Source organism: Arachis ipaensis, chromosome B10 (assembly GCF_000816755.2).
Source record: "Arachis ipaensis cultivar K30076 chromosome B10, Araip1.1, whole genome shotgun sequence".
NCBI lineage: Eukaryota > Viridiplantae > Streptophyta > Magnoliopsida > Fabales > Fabaceae > Arachis > Arachis ipaensis.
The window spans coordinates 155132-155512 of record NC_029794.2 but is presented as its reverse complement, the minus strand read 5'-3'; positions in this window follow the sequence as shown (position 1 = coordinate 155512).

Genomic DNA, 381 nt, shown 5'->3' with positions numbered 1-381 from the left:
CAATTTGAAAAAGAAATAAAATTCTATTTATATTTATAACTATAATTCTAAAATTGAAGCATAAAGCATATCAAATTATCAATTATTGCGTGAAACAACTATTTACGTCAATAGAATATAATGCAACCATTGTATACTGTCACGAAATTGCATAAAGGTTGTGCAATATCCGACAAACTAATTTTCTAGATATAAACACAGTTTTCACACTGCAACCATAGCAGGGGTACACATCACAACTAGGGTATCCGTAGAAATATTTGAAGATAGGAATGGAAATATAAACAAAATTTTTTTCGTGGAGTTGGAAATGAATAAAGATCTCCTAACATGAATTTGGAGTGGGGATGACAATTAATATTTCCTATTTTAAAAATTCTA